The 21,565-nt window shown below is 51.7% G+C and overlaps 1 protein-coding gene and 1 non-coding gene across 3 annotated transcripts in view; one reads left to right on the forward strand and one right to left on the reverse strand.

The window, feature by feature from the left end:
• The window catches only part of matk (megakaryocyte-associated tyrosine kinase), a 147,137-nt gene that overhangs the window by 84,163 nt on the left and 41,409 nt on the right, over positions 1–21,565 (forward strand). The gene's annotated exons all lie outside the window — the stretch shown is intronic.
• On the reverse strand, positions 3,889–3,961 carry trnak-cuu. Its single transcript has one exon. It is a non-coding gene; the product is annotated as a tRNA-Lys (tRNA).

Consider the following 21,565-nt stretch of genomic DNA (forward strand, 5'->3'; position numbering starts at 1 on the left):
GTAAAGACCCATCTAATTTACTAATGTCTCTGAGGGAAGGAAATTTGCCACCTTTGCCTGCCCTGATCTACATAGAATTCCTATGCTTGATTCTTAACTGTACTCTGAGATGTTCAGTTCAAGAGCAACTTGGGATAGGCAACAAATTACATCCCATGAAATACTTTTTTAAAAAGCTGCTGGAATTTGACTATTTTAATGAACACTTTCTGCAAAATTTTGAAATGATTCAAAGTGATGACCCTTACTGATGGTAGTGTTTATATTTTATTCGACAACCAACACATCAGGCCAAAACTCTGCAGTCCTGCCACATCTAGTTTTGTTGTGATTGGTGGCGGACAATTAAGCAATAAATGGGAGCAGGGGAATTCCACAAATATGCCCTCCCTAAATGATGGGGGGTGGAGGCAAAGGAGAAGAACAAAGCATTTACAACCACCTTCAGCCGGAAGTGCCTAATGAAATGAAAATCGCTTATTGTCACGAGTAGGCTTCAATGAAGTTACTGTGAAAAGCCCCTAGTCGTCACATTCCGGCGCCTGTTCGGGGAGGCTGGTACGGGAATGGGTCATCCATTGAAACATTCTGTTGTCCAAAATCAAAATTTAGCCGCATTTGGTTTAGATACATAAACCAGAGAGAACTGATTCAAACCAGTTGTACAATGAGTGCAGGAAAGACAAGATAAAAACATTCAATGTTTGCAGCCTCTCTATATTAAATCGCTGTTGCAAATATGAAAATGACCAAATTACAGGATCTCAGTTTGTAGGGAACGCTCGGAAGGATATACTCCGTTCCGTGTTTGCAATTTTTGCTATAACTATAACACAAATAATGCTGTGGGATTAATGAATCACACCAATTCTAATTCCCCGCCTCTAAATTTGGTAACCCTGCTTTTGGCACCTCGAGTGTAATGGAAACTTCACGTGTCTCAGGGTGTAAAGAAATGGGAAGTCTTTCTGCATTATCGTGAAACAAATAACACAGAGGAAGTTCAAAAATAGCCCTGAGTTCTATTGTGAACTGATGCTGGTTTTGGAGGTGCACTGGGATGTGAAAAAAGGAACTTAACTTGTCTTCCAGTGCACATGTTACAGCTGACGTAGTGGAACAAATAAATTATTGTATGGAAGGAATGCTAAAAATATAATTTTGGCTGTGTTTGCTAAGTTTACACTAAGTGTCATAGGCTTTTATTTGTTGAAAATGTTATTTCATTGTAAATAGAGGCATGAATTAGTAAAGCAAGGAAGTAATGATGAACCGTTATAAAATGCTGGTTTGGTCTCAATTGCTGGGGCTGTTTAGCACAGGGCTAAATCGCTGGCTTTGAAAGCAGACCAAGGCAGGCCAGCAGCACGGTTCGATTCCTGTATCAGCCTCCCTGAACAGGCGCCGGAATGTGGCGACTAGGGGCTTTTCACAGTAACTTCACTTGAAGCTTACTTGTGACAATAAGCGATTTTCATTTCATTCATTTCAATTGGAGAATTGTGCCCCATTCTGAGCAAGTACCTTAGGAAGGATGCCTGGCTTCTTGATGTACCATCGATTACCACGAGACGAGAATGGTGGAACAATCGAGGCTTTATTCGGAGTAGGTTGGCGCATCCCGGATGAGGTGAAAAATGTCAGGGCTCACCTGTGAATAGAGGACTTGGAGCTTCTGCAAGTCCGAGGGTTCTTCAGCGGCTGCTCTGAGGTAGCCGTCGAAGCAGGCTAGCCAGTGGTCGAAGGTGGACGTGGCATTGGCTGCTTGAGGGCTCAGCTGCAGGCGATCAGGCTTGATGAGGAGATCCATCGTTTAAAAATCTTGTTCAATAAATTGATGTATCGTCAATTGCCACGAGACGAGAATGGTGGAACAATCGAGGCTTTATTGAACAAGGTATGCCTCCTCTAGCTGTAAACAGAATGTCTGCAGCGCAGAAGAGCACACACATTTATACATCGCCTGCTGGGCAGAGCCAGCAGGCAGGGATTTACCATTGTACCTCTAATATACGGGCAGTGCCGTAATACACGTAATATACCACTAGTAGTGTTCACCACACTTCTGCAGAGGATAAAGGAAATATTTCCGTGAATGTTTTCAGGGACAGGGGACTTTCATGGATAGTTGGGTGAAGCTGGCGCTGTCCTCTGTGGAGAAGGGAGAGTTGACAGGAGATGTGATCGAGACAATTGGTGGGAATGGCAAGAACCAGGGTATGAGATGAATGGCAAAAGAACCAATGACGACATAAGGAAAATCTTTTGCATCCTGCAAGTGGTCAGGATAGGGAATGCATTTCCTGAGAGTGTGGTGGAGGCATATTCAACTGCAGCCATCAAAAGGGAATTGGATAAGGATCTTAAGAAAAAGAATAATTGCAGAGCCATGGGAAAGGGTAGAGGAGTTGGATGACGTGAGTTGCTCTTGCAGAGAGCCGACACTGACGTGATAGGCTGAATGGCCTCCTTCTGCGCTGGAACCATTCCATTTTTCCATGATTTAGTTCTAAGTGACATTGTCAAGGTTTAAATTCAGACTAGAAGTTGGCTATTTGGTATTTTATGGTCATGGCACTTTTCTTTCTTATTTCTGAAAGTTCCGGTTGGGGTACAGTCTCATGGCCATTCTTCAGGTATGAACTCGAGCATTGTGCGCAGGGTCCATCACTGAGTACAATTCTGTCTGAGTAAAGTAGTTACATTGTGGGCTTTGGCTCTTACATTCGTCTGAGAAGAACCACCTGGTCAGGGAGAAAGAACTTTTTTTTACGGTTTACAGAATGTCAATTAGTTTAAGTGTAGATATTAGGGATATTGATTGTCGCTGGTTGTAGAATGAAAGAGTCAAGTTGGCTGGTGCACAGTAACTCATCTGGTTGTGAAGAGGAGAGCAGACAATGTGGTAAAATCTCAATTTGGCACCTGGACATAAACTGACATTGTGGTTAGGCAACCATTATAGAAGCTGCCTAATTTCAATTCCACTTTTATATCCAGGTGTCACACTGTATGTTTACCCCAAGATAAATCAAGATGTCTGGTTGTACGTTATGTCAGATTTGGTTTAAATGCAAGGCAAAAATGAAAGGCAGGAGAAAAGGAAACAAATGGAAATTGGTCCCTGGATCTCAGATCACTGTTGGCCTCAAATGTATCTTGCAGGTGTGGCACCCAAGACTACCCAAGAATGTCTACTATTCTTATCACGGAGTTTCTGAAACTGTTATAGAGTGATTACTTGATGAAAAATTTGGATTTGCAATAAGATCAGAGGAACAGGAGTGGACCATTCAGCCTCTCTAGCCTGTCCCAGCATTCAGTCAGGTCTTGGCTGCTCTGTATTCGGGCTGGGTTCTCTACACCCTGGTGGTGGGATTCTCTACTCCCACGGCGTGTCAATGGGATTTCCCATCGAAACCACCCCATACCACCGGGAGACCCGCGGCCAGGAGTGCACTGTCGGTGGGAACAGAGAATCCCAATGGCCAGAGAATTCCGACCGCAAACTCCAGCACCTCAATCCTTAATATCCTTACCTGACAAAAAAACTAGCAATTTTAGTGTGAAATATTTAATTGGTCTGCCCTCAACAGCTCTTTTGGGAGTCAGTGAAGGTAGCATTGATGGGAAGCATCGCTGAGCCAAAAGTGCCCTATTTCAAACACGTGGCGGCACATTTGGATGGACAGCTCAATGGGAATTGAAGTGGCATGCATAGAAATCATGATTTAACAGCATACATCCAGATCCAATGGAAACACTTCAACCTGAGTGCTCACAGCTCACAGGATTGGTTAAGCCCTATGTAGAACCGTGAAGCTATAACTGTCAAACCTCCTAAATGGAGATTACAGGACTGTGTGGACATGCATAGTTGGAAACACTCGCCCAACGTGGGGCTTGAACCCACGACCCTGAGATTAAGAGTCTCATGCTCTACCGACTGAGCTAGCCGGGCCTCGGACATGCATAGTTAACCACAGAAGCAAAACATTAATGGTTGACTGAGCAGAAAAAACTATCCTTATAGACATGTTACGGAGACACATTTGTGTTTCACACCCCAGGCAGCTTGTTAAATGTGGCTTAGAATACAGCATTTATTGAATTGAAAAGACAGTTATATTTAATCTAAAATAGTTGAGTAAAGTTTTTAAAAAATATTTTATTGAGGTATTTGAAACAGTAACATAAACAATTACATTAACATGGTTAAATAAACATTTCCCCCCGCAGCCCAATCTTCACCCCCCCCCCCCCCCCCCCCCCCGCCCCCCCCCCCCCCCCCCCCCCCCCCGGCCAAGGAATACTGCATCTGCTGACATTTAAATTTTCCCCGAGAAAGTCGACGAACGGTTGCCGCCGCCAGGAGAACCCTAACATTGACCCTCTTAAGGCAAACTTTATTTTCTCGAGACTGAGAAACCCAGCCATGTCACTAACCCAGATCTCTACCCTCGGGGGCTTCGAGTCCCTCCACATTAACAAGATCCGTCTCCGGGCTACCAGGGAGGCAAAGGCCAGGATGTCGGCCTCTTTCGCCCCCTGATCTCCCAGATCTTCTGACACTCCAAAGATCGCCACCTCTGGACTCGGCACCACCCGTGTTTTTAGCACTGTGGACATTGCCTTAGCAAAACCTTGCCAAAACCCTCTAAGCTTCGGGCATGCCCAAAACATGTGGACATGATTTGCTGGGCTTCCCGTGCACCTCGCACATCTATCCTCAACCCCGAAGAACTTACTCATCCTAGCCGCTGTCATGTGTGCCCGGTGGACTACCTTAAATTGTATCAGGCTCAGCCTGACGCATGATGAGGAGGTATTAATCCTGCTTAGGGCATCTGCCTGCAGCCCCGCCTCTATCTCCCCTCCTAGCTTGTCCTCCCACTTGCCCTGAAGCTCCTCCACCGGAGTTTCCTCCGCCTCCGAAAGCTCCTGGTAAATATCCAATACATTCCCCTCTCCCACCCAGGTACTGGAAACTACTCTATCCTGTATCCCCCGTGGCGGCAGCAGCAGAAAGGCCGGCACCTGTTTTCTCAGGAAGTCTTGCACCTGCAAATACCTAAAACCGTTTCCTGCTGGCAGTTTAAATTTATCCTCCAAAGCTTTCAAGCTGGGAAAGCTCCCGTGTATAAATAGATCCTTCATCCTTCTAATTCCTGCCCTCTGCCAACTCTGGAACCTGCCATCTAGCCTACCTGGTACAAACCTGTGGTTGTTATAAATCGGGGTCCAAATCGATGCTCCCTACACCCTCTATATCTCCAACATTGCCCCCAGATCCTCAGAGCCGCCACCACCACCGGACTTGTGGAGTATCGGGCCGGCGAGAATGGCAGAGGTGCCGTTACCAGTGCTCCCAAACTGGTATCTTTACATGACACTGCCTCCATCCACTCCCATGCCGACCCCTCCCCAACTACCCACTTCCTAACCGTGGCTAGATTAGCCGCCCAGTAGTAATTGCAGAAGTTTGGCAGCACCAACCCACCCTCCCCCCGACTGCGCTCCAGCAACACTTTCTTCACTCACGGGGTTTTACCCACCCACACAAAGTCCAAAATGATCTTATTCACCCGCTTGAAAAAGGGATGAAGATGGGGAGGCGCTGAAAGACAAACAGAAATCTGGGGAGGACCGTCATTTTTACGGTCTGTACCCTCCCCGCCAGTGATAGCGGGAGCATGTCCCATCTCTTAAAGTCCCCTTCCATTTTTTCTACCAACCGGGATAGGTTTAACTTGTGCAATGCCTCCCATTCCCGGGCCACCTGGATTCCCAGATACCGAAAGCTCTTCCCTACCATTCTAAGCGGCAGCTCTCCCAGTCTCTTATCCTGTCCTCTTCCTGGATCGCAAACATCTCGCTTTTCCACATGATCAATTTATACCCCGAAAAATTGCCAAATTCCCCCAAGATTCGCATTACTTCCCCCATCCCCTCCAACGGGTCCGAAATGTACAAGAGTAGGTCATCTGCATTGAGCGAGACCCAGTGCGCCACACCTCCCCAAACCAGCCCTTTCCAGTTCCTAGAGGCTCTTAACGCCATGGCCCATGGCTCTATGGCCAGAGCAAACAGTAACGGGGAGAGGGGGCACCCTTGCTTCGTCTCTTGGTGTAGTTTAAAATACCCCGACCTTAGCCGGTTTGTGCACACACTCGCTACTGGTGCCTGATAGAGCAACTGCACCCAGTCAATAAAGCCCTCACCAAACCCAAACCTTCCCAGCGCCTCCCACTCCACCCGATCAAAAGCCTTTTCCGCATCCATCGCTACCACCACCTCCACCTCCTCTCCTTCTGAGGGCATCATAATAACATTGAGAAGCCTTCGAATATTGGCCTTGAGTTGCCTGCCCTTAACAAATCCCGTCTGGTCTACCCCTATCACCCCCGGAACACACTCCTCTATCCTTGTGGCCAGTATCTTAGCCAGCAGTTTGGCATCCACATTCAGTAGAGAAATCGGCCTGTATGACCCCCATTGCTCCAGATCCTTCTCCCGTTTCAGGATCAATGAAATCGAGGCCGGCGACATTGTTGGGGGGGGGGGGGGGGAGGACTCGCTTCTCTCTTGTTTTGTTAAATGTCCTCACCAGCAATGGGCTCAATATCTCCGAAAACCTCCTATAGAATTCCACCGGGTAGCCGTCAGACCCCGGGGCCTTGCTCGACTGCATGCCTTCCAGTCCCTTGATTATTTCCATACTCTCAATTGGGGCTCCGAGACCCTCCACCCCCTCCAGCTTCCCATTCACCATTATGTACCTACCCCCCTTGTTTGACACGATTCTCCCTGCCTCGAATGCCACTCGTTTGCTGATCAAGATCGCTACCCCCCTGGTCTTTGAGTCCAGTCCTGAGTGGAACACTCAGTTAACCCACCCCTTCCTTAATCTCATCTGGTCTGTAACCTTTAGGTGTGTCTCTTGTAGCATTGCCACGTCTGCCTTCAGTTCTCTCAAATGCGCGAAAACGCAAGCCCTCTTGACCGGCCATTTAGTCCTCTCACGTTCCATGTGATCAGCCTGGACAGGAGGCTTCCAACCTCCCCCCACTGCCGACTAGCCATCATCATTTTTAGGCCAGCTTCTAGCTCGCACCCTCCACTTCCTCAAGACACTACTTGGGCTGCGGCCATTCCCGACCTCCCATTTGTCCCCGAGTAACAGTTCCTTCCCTGTCAGAAAGCAACTCCCCCCCCCCCCCCCCCCCCCCCCCCCCCACCATAGCAACAACACTAGAAACCCAATCCCCTAAGTCAGGCTCCAGCTTAACACCTGCTTACCTCCCACTGCGCTTCCGAGAGTCAACTGACCCATGCTGACTCGGTAGCTCCCGCCCCTGGCACCAAGCAGTCTGTCTCCCTATTATTTTCTCCTCTCTCTCCCCACATGAATAAACATTTTAAAAGCATCACATCCCCCAGTAAACAAACATCAGAAAAAGCAGTGAAGAAACAGTCACTTCAGAAAAATAGTAACCCAAAAAGCAGAACCAAATTCAAAGCTCATCCCCCCCCTCTAATAAAGTCCCTGCAAGACAAAGCAACCTTTAACCCTCCACACAGCCCATTATTTCACATCGAGCTACTTAAATTTATACAATCCAGCACTACAAATCACCACCTCTGTACTTCTCCAAGGCTTAAGTATCTTTTAATTCGCCTCCGGCTTAATTTCTTTAATGAAGGTCCATACTTCGTCTGGCGTTTCAAAGTCCCGTTACTCATGTGTGACCCACAGACGGGCTGGGTACGGCATCCCGAACTTCACCCCCTTCTTAAAGAGGGTCGCTTTTTGCCCGATTGAACCCAGCTCGCCTCTTGGCCAAATCCGCTCCCAGGTCCTGATAGATGCGCAACTCACCGTTCTCCCACTTGTTGCTCCGTTCTTTCTTGGCCCACTGCAAAACGTGTTCCTTGTCCATGAAACGGTGAAAACCTACCACCATGGCCCTCGGCGACTCGTTCGCTTGGGACTTCCTCGCGAGGGCTCTGTGCGCTCTGTCCAATTCCAGGGTTGAGGGAACGCCCAGACCCCTTGAACTTCTCCAACATGTCCGTCACATAAGGCAGCACGGTAGCATTGTGGATCGCACAATTGCTTCACAGCTCCAGGGTCACAGGTTCGATTCCCGGCTTGGGTCACTGTCTGTGCGGAGTCTGCACATCCTCCCCATGTGTGCGTGGGTTTCCTCCGGGTGCTCTGGCTTCCTCCCACAGTCCAAAGATGTGCAGGTTAGGTGGATTGGCCATGATAAATTGCCCTTAGTGTCCAAAATTGCCCTTAGTGTTGGGTGGGGTTACTGGGTTATGGGGATAGGGAGGAGGTGTTGACCTCGGGTAGGGTGCTCTTTCCAAGAGCCGGTGCAGACTCGATGGGCCAAGTGGTCTCCTTCTGCACTATAAATTCTATGAATTCTATGAAAAGCCCTCGCATCCGATCCCTCACTGCCTTCAGGGAGGCCAACAATTCTGAGGTTCTGCCTCCTGGACCTGTTCTCCAGGTCCTCCAGCTTCTCCTGCATTCTTTTCTGGCAGTCATTCATCATCCCACCTTGCTCTCCAGCACGGTTATATACTCCTCGTGATCGGAAAACTTTTGTTTCACCTCCTGGATCGTTCTCCCGTGGGTTTCCTGATTCTGAACCACTTGATCAATCGAAGCCTTAATCAGGTCCAGCGTGTCCTTCTTCAGCTTGGCGAAGCAATCCTCGATAAACTTCACCGTCGACCACTGTGTCATCTCCCCACGGCACTGCTGCCCCGCCATGCTGTCCCGTGTTACCAGCTCTGCTTGCGTCTCCTTTATAGGACCTTGTCGTCTCACACGGCCACTTCTGGTCCATACACTTTGGGGGATTTCTCCTTACTGTCTCACTCTTCACCGATTTATCCCATAAAATCTGGAAACAAACAGGGTAAAAGGTCCAAAAGTCCGTTACAGGCGGGAGCTATCAAATGTACGACCTACTCCTCCATGGCCGCCACCGGAAGTCCAAATAGTTCAGTAAAGTTTTCTAATATGTTGCTCTTTCAACATCAGAACAGGTTTGATGAAAGATTACACCTCTCTGAGGGTGGTGATGGTGGGGGGAGGGGGGTGGGGTGCGGTAATTTAGTTAATCCATTGCTCAATTGAGTTTCTCATAGATTAATGCTGGAATGTCCCCATGATGGCAAAGTTTGTAGACACGCCATCCAGTGGGTAGTACAGACAAGAAGGGCTCAGGTTAGATCACTGCTTTATATTCAGTAGTTTGATCCAAATCATATGGTGATACAGGTATCTGCACTTAGCCCCATTGTTACAGCGTTAGGGAAAAGGAAAGGAAGAAAATACACTGAGGATTTCTATTCTTGTTTGTGACCCAGCAACCGTGATATTAATTAACAGCTGAAGACACTGGATGCGCAAAACACAAGAGTGAAGTGTTTGTAATACAGCTACAACCTTAGCATCTACCCGGCAATGTGAAAAATTACCCAGGTATGTCCTAAACGTAAAAAGCAGGACAAATTAACTCAGTCAATATCTGTCTCATCAGTCTACTCTCGATCATCAATAATGTGATTGAAGGGTTCATCAACAGGGCTAACAAGCAGCACTTACTCAGCAATAACTTTCTCTTGACCTTATTGGTTCAAACATGGATAAAAGAGCTGAATGACTGCCCTTGACATCAAGGCAGCTTTTGACCGAGTGTGGTGATGCACCTATCAATTACGCAAAGACGAGAGTAGAATGTAATCGAGGCTTTATTGAGATGTGTGGCCTCCTACAGTAGCTGACGAAATGGCTACTGTACGGGGAGCACACATATTTATACTCCGCCTACTGGGCGGAGCCAGCAGGCAGGGATCTACCCACGTACCTGTAGTACAAGGGGCTTACCGTAAAGCACCTATATCAACATCCTATATATACAATATATACAACAGTGGTGACTACCACATTCACCCCTGTTAAAAATGAGTCCGGCGGGGGTGGTGGAGAACTATATACAGGAAATTGTATTTTAAAAGTACAGATAATATTACAAAGTCAGGCAGTCTGGTGCCTTGATCTGTCGTCGAGAGCGCCGCAGTGCTGGTGGCGACTCAGGCGGCGGCTTGTCTTCGGTAACTCTGGGAGCATGTCAAAATCCTCTTTATCCACGGGTGTGGGCAAGGGGAGGACGGATTGTCCTGGAGCGGGGCCTGCGGTGGTTTGCGCCGGGGGAAGGGAGAGTGGTGCCGGGTCGAAGTGGGGTGTGTAGGGACCCAGCTGGTGCCAGGTCCCTGAGGGAGACGGTCTTGGCTACGGAGGCGTACTGCGGGTTGACGTGAAGTAGCTGCACCCTCTCAACCAAAGGGTCCACCTTGTGGAGTCGAACGTGTCTACGGAGGAGAATGGGTCCTGGAGCTGCCAGCCATGTCGGGAGCGAAACCCCGGAGGTGGACTTCCTAGGGAAGGCAAAGAGACGTTCGTGGGGTGTTTCATTAGTTGCGCTGCACAGGATCGACCGAATAGAGTGAAGTGCGTCGGGGAGGACCTCCTGTCAGCGGGTGGCCGGGAGATGTCTGGACCGTAGGGTCAGCTGGACGGCCCTCCAGACCATCCCATTCTCCCTCTTCACCTGCCCGTTTCCCCTGGGGTTGTAGCTGGTCGTCTTGCTCGAGGCAATGCCCCTGTTGAGCAGGTACTGGCGCAGCTCATCGCTCATGAATGAGGATCCCCGGTCGCTGTGGACGTAGGCGGGGAAGCCGAACAGAGCGAAGATGGTGTTGAGGGCTTTGATGACGGTGGGGCATGACGGGGCATGGGATGGCAAAGGGGAATCGTGAATATTCATCGACCACACTGAGGAAGTACGTGTTGCGGTCGTGGAGGGGCCCTTTGAAGTCAACGCTGAGGCGTTCAAAGGGGCGTGAGGCCTTCACCAGGCGCGCACGGTCTGGCTGGTAGAAGTGTAGTTTACACTCCGCGCAGACCTGGCAGCCTCTGGTGATCGCCCTGACTTCCTCGATGGAGTAGGGCAGGTTGCAGGCCTTGATGAAATGGTAAAAACGTGTGACCCCTGGGTGACAGAGGCTGTCGTGCAGAGTCCGGAGTTGGTCCACTTGTGCGCTGGCACATGTATCTCAGGATAGGTCATCAGGGGGGTCGTTGAGCTTACCGGGGCGATATAAAATCTCGTAGTTATAGGTGCAGAGCTCGATCCTCCACCACAAGATTTTAACGTTTTTGAACTAGCCCAGCTGTGTGTTATTGAACATGAAGGCAACCGACCGTTGGTCAGTGAGAAGAGTGAATCTCCTGCCGGCCAGGTAATGCCTCCAATGCTGCACAGCTTCAACGATGGCCTGGGCCTCTTTTTCGACGGAGGAGTGCTGAATTTCGGAGGCTTGGAGGGAGCGGGAAAAGAATGCCACGGGCCTGCCTGCCTGGTTGAGGGTGGTGGCCAGAGCGACGTCTGATGCATCGCTCTCCACTTGGAATGGTAACTTATAGACTTATAGAATTTACAGTGCAGAAGGAGGCCATTCGGCCCATCGAGTCTGTACCGGCTCCTCGAAAGAGCACCCTACCCAAGGTTAACACCTCCACCCTATCCCCATAAACCAGTAACCCCACCCAACACTAAGGACAATTTTGGACACTAAGGGCAATTTATCATGTCCAATCCACCTAACCCGCACATCTTTGGACTGTGGGAGGAAACCGGAGCACCCGGAGGAAACCCACGCACACACGGGGAGGATGTGCAGACTCCACACAGACAGTAACCCAAGCCGGAATCGAACCTGGGACCCTGGAGCTGTGAAGCGATTGTGCTATCCACAATGCTACCGTGCTGCCCACGTGCATCGCGACCTTGGCGATGTTGGCCTTGATATGGTTGAAGGCCTGGTGAGCCTCGGCCGTCAAGACGAAAAACAGTGGATTGAATGAGTGGGCGGGCGTTGTCCGCATAGTTTGGGACCCACTGGGCGTAATACGAAAAGAACCCCAGGTATCGTTTGAGGGCCTTGGGGCAATGGAGGAGTTCCATGAGGGGGCGCATGCGATCGGGTTCGGGCCCCAGTAGTCCGTTCTGGACCACATAGCCGTGGATGGCTAAGCGGTTTGTGCTGAACACACACTTCTCCTTGTTATACGTGAGGTTGAGGAGAGTGGCGGTGTGGAGAAATTTAGCAATGTTGGCGTCATGGTCCTGCTGATCATGGCCGCAGATGATGACATTGTCCAGGTACAGGAAGGTGGCCTGCAGTCCGTACCGGTCAACCATTCGGTCCATCTCCCGTTTTAAGAACAAGACCCCGTTGGTGACGCCAAAGGGTACCCTAAGAAAGTGGTAAAGGCGGCCGTTTGCTTCAAACGCAGAGTATGGGCGGTCCGCCTTGCAGATGGGGAGCTGGTGGTAGGCAGACTTCAGGTCCACTATCGAGAAGACCTGGTACTGCGCAATCTGATTGACCATATCAGATATGCGTGGGAGGGGGTACGCGTCGAGCTGAGTTTACCGACTGTAGTCTGACTGTAGTCAACGACCTGTTTTTCGCCCCAGTTTTGACCACTACCACTTGGGCTCTCCAGGGACTGTTGCTGGCTTTGATGATGCCTTCCCGAAGCAGCTGCTGGACTTCAGACCTGATGATTTTCCTGTCTTGGGCGCTCTACCGTCTGCTCCTGGAGGCGACGGGTTTGCAATCCGGGGTTAGGTTTGCAAAAAGGGAAGGTGGGTCGACCTTAAGGGTCATGAGGCCGCATACAGTAAGTGATGGTAGGAGCCCGCCGAATTTCAGGGTTAGGCTCTGGAGGTTGCACTGGAAGTCCAGGCTGAGTAGCAAGGCAGCGCAGAGGTTGGGGAGGACGTAGAGGCGGAAGCCGCAGTCGGGGTCATAGGCCTGAATGTTGCGTGATGCGACCGTAAGTGAGAGCGCTAGTGTTTTGGTCGCCTCGAGGTCGAGCTTGGCCCCCTCTAAGAGGCGCTGGCAGATGTAGTCGGACCCTATGCCCGTAACAAATGCGTCTCTCATTAGCAAATTCGAGTGCTCCGCGGCAGAAACGGCCTGACAGTCACAGTCTCTAACTAGGGCGAGCAGGGCGCGCCAGAAATCTTCCACCGACTCACCGGGAAGTTGGCGCCGTGTGGAGAGGAGGTGTCTGGCGTAGATTTTGTTAGACTACTGAGCGTAGTTTTCCTTCAGTAACTCCATGGCCTCTGCGTAGGTTGGCGCGTCCTGGACGAGTGGAAAGACGTTGGAGCTCAGCCGCGTGTAAAGGATCTGGATCTTCTGTGCTTCTGGAATTGTGTCTGGCGCAGACCTGACGTACGCTTCAAAACAGGCTAGCCAATGTTCAAAGTCCTTTTTGGCATTGTCTGCTTGAGGATGCAGCTGCAGGCGATCCGGCTTTATCGGAGGTCCATCTCTGAAAAACTCAGTGTAATAAATTGATAGTGCATCAAGTGATTGAAGGGTTCATCAACAGGGCTAACAAGCAGCACTTACTCAGCAATAACTTGCCCTTGACCTCATTGGTTCAAACATGGATAAAAGAGCTGAATGACTGCCCTTGACATCAAGGCAGCTTTTGACCGAGTGTGGTGATGCACCTATCAATTACGCAAAGACGAGAGTAGAATGTAAGCGAGGCTTTATTACACTGAGATGTGTGGCCTCCTACAGCAGCTGCCGAAATGGCTACTGTATGGGGAGCACACATATTTATACTCCACCTACTGGGCGGAGCCAGCAGGCAGGGATCTACCCCCATACCTGTAATACAGGGGCCTTACCGTAAAGCACCTATATCAACATCCTATATATACAATATATACATCACTGGTGAATACCACATGTGGCATCAAACAGCCCACGTAAAACTGGAGTCAATGGGAATCAGGGGGAAATCTCTCCATTTGTTGGAGGCATACCTTATACAAAGGAAGATGTGTGTGGTTGTTGAATGAATTTCAAAAGCCTCGGCCGGAGACTGTGGGCGCGATTCTCCCAACGGGAGACTAAGTGCCGACGGCGGAGTGAAAACCGGAGTGTTCCACTCCAGCGTCGGAGGCCGCTCCTCGCCCCCTATTCTCCCACCCCCAGGGGGCTAGGAGCGGCGCCGCGTCAATTTCGAGCGCCGGGCCTTGTCGCCCGCATTAAAGCAGCGCCGCCTAAATGACGCAGCCAGCGGCGCTTAAATGACGTCACCCGCGCATTCGCAGGTTGGCCAGCGCCAACCCGCGCAAGCACGGTTGCCGTCCTCCCCGCGGGTGCCCCGCAAGACATGGAGGATTGATCTTTAGAGACGCCGGCCCGCCGATCAGTGGTCACCGATCGCAGGCCAGACCCCTCCTGAGCACCCCCCTGGTGCTCGATCCTCCCTACCCCCCCCCCCCACCCCCCCACCACCACAGGCGGCACACAGCGTTCGCGCGCTGTTCACGCCGGCAGCTACCAGGTGTGGTTGGCGCCGGCGTGAACCGGTCGGATTGGGCAGGCCGCTCGGCCCATCCGGGCCGGAGAATCGCCGCTCGACCGTTAAAAACGGCGAGCGCCGATTCTCCGAGCGGCTTGTCGTAAAACTCAGCACGCCGTTTTGGGGGGGGGTGGGAGAATCGCACACGGGGGCCAGGGCGGCGTGGCGGGAATCGCCCGGCACTCCCGCGATTCTCCCACCCGGCGTGGGGGTCGGAGAATCGCGCCCAGAATATGTGTCGATGTTGGATGAGGACAGAGTTGGTCTTGGTTGGGACATCATCTCAATGTTGAATACTCCACTGAAGCTCAATGTCCAGCGTCAAATGTGAAGTATGGATATGGGTGAGGTGGCAGAGAGCTTTGCACTGTCAACTGAGCAGGTCATTCAGAGCTTGAAGGTTTTAATGAATCTTTCAGTAATATTCCCTGAACAACTTGCTGAGGCAAAGCTTTTTTTTAATAAATATTTGTATTGGGTTTTTGAAAAAAGTATATTTACCGTTATGTACACAGAATAAGAAATATATATAACATATGTAGAAGAGAAGGGCACACCCAAACATACCCAAAAAAAGTAATAATAAAAAATATAATAAAAAATAAAATTGAATAACTGGTAGGGTATTGTGCACCAGCTCAACAGCAGCAACTCTGTACAACTGGCAACATTATTTACAACACATAAGTAGGCGACTATTTGTGGGGGTGGAGGGGGGTGGAGACTGGGCAGGTAGATATAAATTTGGGTGCCGGAGAAACAATTACAGTGGGCAATACTCAAATGGGTTTGGTGTTGGTGTTGTCGCTTGCTTCTCCTGGACGGATTCCGCTGCCATTATCGTCTCGCGCTCACCTCTGCTTCACGTTCCTCCTGTTTTTCGTCTTTATTCTCCTTGTTCTCTGTTCCTGGAGATGCTAAGTTTGCCCTCCTTCTGGCTGACATTTCCCTGCCCCCCCCCCCCCCACCTCCCTGGTTCCCCTCTCTTGTTCCCTGTCCCTTCCATCTCCCCCACCCTCCCCCCCTCCTGTGGTTTGCCTTTCGTTCCTCTTAGGTTTAGCTGTCCCCCCACCCTCTTCCGGTCTATCTCTCCCTCTCCTGCTTTGGCTACTTTCCCTGATTCTTGGCTACCTGGCTACTCTTCTGCTGGTTCGTTGGCCACAAACGGTTCCGGAACAATTGGGTGAATGGCTCCCACGTTCTGTGGAAGCCGTCGTCTGACCCTTGGATGGCAAATTTGGTTTTCTTTATTTGGAGAGATTCCGAGAGGTCGGACAGCCAGTCGGTGATGTGGTGCTTTGGGTGGTGCAGCTGACCGCCAGCCGAATAGGATTCTACGGCGGGCGATCAGGGAGGCAAAGGCAAGGGCGTCTGCCCTCCTCCCCAGGAACAGATCTGGCTGGTCTGAAACCCCGAAGACCGCCACTTTTGGGCATGGCTCCACCCTCATCCCCACCACTTTGGACATTGCCTCGAAGAAAGCTGTCCAGTACCCTGTATGTCTGGGGCAAGACCAGAACATGTGGGCGTGGTTGGCTGGGCCTCCTTGGCACCGTTCACATCTATCCTCCACCTCCGGGAAGAACCTACTCGTACGGGTTCTTGTTAAGTGGGCTCTATGTTCCACTTTTAGTTGCGTCTGGCTGAGCCTTGTGCACGTGGAGGTGGAGTTGACCCTATGCAGTGCTTCACTCCAGAGTCCCACCCTATTTCAATCCCCAGGTCCTCCTCCCATTTCTTTCTTATTGCGTCCAGTACAGTGTCAGCCCTTTCATACCAGTCAATCATACATGTCGCTGCAGTTTCCTTTATCTAGTATGCTTGCGTCCAGTAACTCTTCCAGTAATGTCTGTCGTGGCGGTTGTGGGTACGTCCTTGTCTCCTTTCATAGGAAGTTTTTGAGTTGTAGATACCTTAGCTCGTTCCCCCTGGCTAGCTGAAATTTCTCTGTCAGTTCGTCCAGTGTTGCGATCCTGCCGTCCGTGTATAGGTCCCTGACTGTCAGTGTCCTTCTGCCCTGTCCCCACTTTTTGAAGGTGGCGTCAGTCAGTGCTGGTGTGAACCAATGGTTGTTGCAGATGGGAGCTTTGTCCGACATTTTGGTCAGGCCAAATTGCTGCCATAGTTGGTTCCAGGATTGGAGGGTGGCTATCACCACCGGGCTGCTGGAGTGTTTTTTAGGTGTGGGTGGGAGTACTGCCTTGGTGAGGGCCCGGAGGGAGGTCCCCATGCAGGAGGCCTCTTCCGCACGCACCCACTCGGCTTCTGGCTCCTTGATCCATCCCTTTATTCGCTCGGCCGTCGCCACCCAGTGATAGAGGAAGAGGTATCTGGGCAGTACATTCATTTTGATCGTCTGGACTCTCCCCGCGAGGGAGATTGCGAGTGTGTTCCATCTTTGCAGGTCCTTTTTTACTTCCTCTGTCAGGCTGGTGAGGTTCCATTTGTGGATCCCTTTCCAGTCATGGGCTATTTGGATCCCCAGGTAGCGGAATTTGTGTCAGGCTTGTTTAAATGGCAGTCCCGTTAGTGGTGCCCCCCCCTACTTATGGGTGTACTGGGAAGATCTCGCTTTTGCTCATGTTGAGTTTGTAGCCCGAGAAGGTGCCAAACTCTTTCAGGAGCGCGATAATTCCGTCCATGCTGCTCTGTGGGTTCGAAATGTAGAGGAGCAGGTCAGCTGCATAGAGTGAGACTCTGAGCTCTCTGCCGCCCCTTCGGATCCCCCTCCAGCTTTTTGCTGCTCTGAGCGCGATTGCTAGCGTTTCGATCGCTAGAGCGAACAGCAACGGGGACAGTGGGCATCCTTGTCTGGTGCCCCTGTGCAGCTGGAAGTATCGGGAGTTGGTGTTGTTGGTCTGTACACTCGCCATGGGAGCGTTGTATAGGAGCTTTACCCAAGCGGTGAACCCTGTTCCAAGCCCAAACCGCTCCAGTACCTCTATGAGGTATTTCCATTCGACTCAGTCAAAGGCTTTTTTTGCGCCTGGGGAGATGATCACCTCTGGTGTTCTCTCCCCGGAGGGGGTCATTATCACGTTCAGCAGGCGCCTGATGTTCGAGGTAAGCTGTCTACCTTTGACATAGCCCATCCACCTCTGGTACACAATCTTCTCGCCTTTTGGCCAGGATTTTGGCCAGTATTTTGGCGTCTGCGTTCAGCAGTGAGATGGGTCTGTATGACCAACATTCCGTTGGGTCTTTGTCTTTCTTAGGTATCAACGAGATTGAGGCCTGTGCTAGTGTGGGTGGCAGTGTGCCCCTCGCTAGCGAGTCTGTGAACATCTCCCGCAGGTGCGGGGCCAGCGCTGTCGCAAACCTTTTGTAGAAGGCCGCCGGGAACCCGTCTGGTCCCGGCGCCTTCCTCGCCTGCATGGAGCTAATGCTGTCCATGATCTCCCCCAGTGCTAGTGGTGCTTCCAGGCCCTGTTTTCTGCCCTCCCACATGACTGGAATGTCCAGTCCTTCAAAGAACCGTTTCATCCCGGACTCCACCATTGGGGTCTCTGAGGTGTACAGCCCTTGGTAGACAGCCTTGAAGGTTTTGTTGATCTTTTCTGGTTCTGTTTCTAATGTGCCTCTGGTATCCCTGATTTGTGCAATTTCTCTGGTGGCCGCCTGCTTTCTCAGCTGGTGTGCCAACAGGCGGCTGGCTTTGTCTCCGTGTTCGTATCGGGTCCCATGTGCCTGGCGGAGTTGGTGCACTGCTTTCCTGGTGGAGAGCAGATCAAAGTTCCTTTGTAGCTCTTTCTTCTCCGCCAGGAGCTCTACGGTCGGGGTTTCAGAGTATTTACGGTCTACCTCCAGTACGGAGTCGACCAGCCGCTGCCCAGCCTCGCTTTCCTCCCTCTCTCTTCGCGTTTTGAAAGCGATGATTTCCCCTCTTAGTACGGCCTTTAGCACTTCCCAGGATGTGGAGGGTGAGACCTCCCCATTCTGGTTGTTTTCCGTGTACTCTGCTATGGCCCGCGATATCTTTTCGTTGAAGGCCTTGTCAGCTAGTAAGGCACCGTCCAACCTCCATGTTGGCCGTTGGGCCCTGCCCGTTTCCAGCCTCATGTCCATGTAATGTGGAGCGTGGTCTGATATCACAATTGTGGAGTATTCCACTTTGTCTATCCCTGGAAGCCCTATTTTCCCCACCACAAAGAAGTCAATTCTGGTGTAAACGTGTACTGGAGAGAAGAAGGAGAACTCCTTCTCCCCCGGGTGGGTGAACATCCAGGGTTCCACCGCTCCCATCTAGTCCATAAAGTGACTAAGTTCCCTTGCCATGCTTGATGTTTCCCCTGTTTTGGGGTTTGATCTGTCTGTCGTTGGATCCTGTATACAGTTGAGGTCCCCCCCCCCCCCCCCCCCCCATGATTAGTCGGTGCGCCGCTATGTCAGGGATTTCTGCCATGGTCTTCTTGATGAAGCTTGTGTCGTCCCAGTTGGGTCCGTACACGTTGACTAGTACCACCAGTGCCTTGTCCAGGGCCCCGCTGACCATGACGTACCATCCCCCTGGGTCTGTAACCGTCTTTGTCACACTAAACATCGTCCTCTTGCTGATCAGTATTGCCACCCCCCTGGCCCTTGTCCCATAGCAGGAATGGTAGGTTTGTCCCACCCAGCTCTTTCTTACCCGCAGTCGGTCCTGCTCCCTCAGGTGTGTCTCTTGGAGGAAGACTATGTCGGCCTTCATATTTCTGAGGTGGGTGAGGACTCTGGATCTCTTCATTGGGCCGTTGAGTCCCCTTACGTTCCAGCTGACTATCCTGGTGGGGGGCTTCTGTCCCCTCGCTCCTGTGGGATTAACCATACTCACCTGGTGGACGCGCCCCTCCCCTCCGGGGTTACCCTTTGTTCGGGGGCTGTCCAGGATGGCTGCTGTCACTGCTCTCTCCATGCGGTCGGGTCCCTGCACTCCGGGGTTTTCCTTTGTCCCAGGGGCACCCGCCATGGCCGCCCACTGTGTGTCCTGCACTCTGGAGTCTCCCTTCGCCCAGAGACCGTACTGGGTGGATTCTTGCAGCGATTCCATGTTTCGTGTCCTTGGTTGTGGCACTTCGTAGCCCTATTGCTATTCCTTTTCTAGCCTTGTTTGTCCTTCCTTTCCTGTGTCCCCCCCTCCCCGGTCTCTCCCTCCCTGTGTACCCCCCACCCCCGGTCTCTCCCTTTTCCCTCCTCTCCCGTATACCCCTCCTTTGTCCCTCTTTCCCCTGTTCCTCTCCCCGTTTGCTCTCCCGCCTCTGTTAAGTGGTCACTCCCACCCCCTGCCTGGTGCCTTCCCCCTGTTGGGGGCACACTGTGGCCCTGTTTTGTTGCATGCCCCCGGCGCTAGCCTTCCTGCTAGTATGGTGGCCCCCCTCTCGGGAGTTACTGTCTCGCTTCTCCCCTTCCCGGACTCTGCGGTTTTCTGCCCGCTCTTCCCCCATCCTACCCTGCACCCCTCTCGCTTGCACTCCCTTCTCCGCTACTCTCGTTCCCTCGTGCTAGGGCCTGGTCTCCCACCTGAAGAAGTCCCTCGGGCAGTGGTTTGCTCTTTGTTCAGGGTGCTCTCGCCGTGGAGGGGGTGGGGGTACCTGGCGTTGCCCCCCTCCCCCCCCCCCCCCCGTCCCCCCCCCCCCCCCCCCCCCCATCGGTGTCTTGTTGCCCCTTGCCAGGGGCCCCTTATTTCTACACTAGCTGCTGGTTTTCCAGCCCGTGTTCCTCGACAAACATGTTTGCTGCGGCGGGAGCTGTGAAGAAGTATTCTCTTTCTTGGTATGTGACCCAGAGTTTCGCTGGGTACAGCATACCAAAACGCACTTCGTTCTTGTGAAGAGCTGTTTTCTCTCTATTGAACTCTGCCCGTCTCCTGGCTATATCTGCCCCAATGTCCTTGTAAATTCTAATGAAGTGTCCTTCCCATTTGCAGGTTCTGTTTTTCCTGGCCCAACGCAGGATTGTCTCCCTATCCCGGTACCGGTGCAGTTTAGCTATAACTGCTCTCAGGTGATCCCCAGCCTTGCGCTTCGGGCGCAGCGACCGATGTGCTCTGCCCATTTCTGGTGGGTTGGGGAAAGTTTTCCTCCCCACTAAGTTGCCCAGCATCTCGGCCACGTATGCCGTGGGCGTTCTACCCTCGATCCCCTCTGGCAGGCCCACTATCCTGACATTTTGCCTTTTTGAGCGGTTTTCCTGGTCGTCTACTCTGCCCTTCAGGCTCCCCTGTGTTGTGCCCAGTCTCACCACCTCCCTCTCCAGGGCTGTGATCCGGTCTCTCATGTCAGTTGCAGCTTTCTCCAGCTCCTTAATGGTCGCCTTTTGGGCTTCCAGTTTCTCCTCTTGGGCTTCCAGTTTCCCCTCTGCTCTGCCCAAGGCGAGCTGCACCTCCACCAGGGCTTTGGCCATTGCTGCCTGCACTGCGGCCTCTATGTCTGCCCTAGCCTCTGCCTTGTTTACCTGCTGATGTTCCCTCAGCGCCTCGGTAAAGGCTGCCTTCCAGTTCCAGTTCCCCCTTGGCCCGGGGGAAAATGCTCCTGTCTGCCCAGCTCTTTTTATTGCGGCGAACCTTCCGTTCCGCCACTTTGTGCGCTGATTAGCTCGTCTGAACGGTTTCGCACATTACCCCGTCTGCTTTTGGTGCCCCTTCTCCCTCTGCTTTGGCTCCCTTCTGGCAATTTTCTTCCCCCCTTTTTTCCCCTCCCTTTTTTCCCCCCTTTCTTTTCCCCCCTCTTTTACCCCGTTTTTCTTTTTCGCCTCCCTTCTCTCCTTTACCACTTTTTAAAAAATAAAATTCTGTTCAAGAGGATTTGATTTTTTTTTGAAAGTGAAAACATTTCTTTCTCTTTCAAAGTTTTCTTTTCAAAGTTTTGTTTTTGCAAAAGGGGAAGTTCTTTTTTCTTTTCCCTCACTCACCCAGGGTTGAGAGAGAGAGGCTTCTGGCTGGGAGCCCCTCTTTGTTCCTGCCTCGTGGTGGTCACCGCCAGGCTGGGGGGAGGGGGGGGGGGGTCGGTCTTTGCTGCCGGCTCGGACCCTCCTGCTGACTCGGTCCCCGTTTTGGTCCCTGCCTTGGTTCTGGCCGTCGCTCGTCTTACCCTGCGCTCTCCTGCTGGGGCG

The sequence above is a fragment of the Scyliorhinus canicula genome, chromosome 18 (assembly GCF_902713615.1).
Source record: "Scyliorhinus canicula chromosome 18, sScyCan1.1, whole genome shotgun sequence".
NCBI lineage: Eukaryota > Metazoa > Chordata > Chondrichthyes > Carcharhiniformes > Scyliorhinidae > Scyliorhinus > Scyliorhinus canicula.